The sequence below is a fragment of the Gasterosteus aculeatus genome, chromosome 14, assembly GCF_964276395.1.
Source record: "Gasterosteus aculeatus chromosome 14, fGasAcu3.hap1.1, whole genome shotgun sequence".
Classification (NCBI taxonomy): domain Eukaryota; kingdom Metazoa; phylum Chordata; class Actinopteri; order Perciformes; family Gasterosteidae; genus Gasterosteus; species Gasterosteus aculeatus.
Window position 1 is genome coordinate 771,000 of NC_135702.1, and position 480 is coordinate 771,479.

Here is a 480-nt window from a genome sequence, read left to right on the forward strand (position 1 = left end):
GGATGCTCTAGTACTCACATTCCTCATTTATGGACTTGACCGTCTCAGAGCTTTGTATTTGGATGTTTGTCAAACTGCTAAATCTTAATAATATAAATACAGAAAACTTTATAATACGCTATATTTCACTATGACCTTCAAATTACTCCATGTATTCACTCTTTGTAATGAAATTGACATAGTATTTAAATACATTTTCTAGTCTATACATTTCCAGGGTTTGAAGTCAAAACCTCAAATATATATTATATGTAATATAAATTGATGCAATTATTTTAAGAGGAAAGAAATCGACTGACACAAATGTGCTGGTTGTGCTGACGTGCAAACAACGGGGTAATTGGGTCACAATAACTCAGATCCTAAAGTTTACGAATAACCTTTGACTTTATTGCTAATAAATGATTGACATAACTAATTGATTAAATGTAGCCATCACATGAAATTTAAAACTGAAGTACAGAATACTAATTGGACATC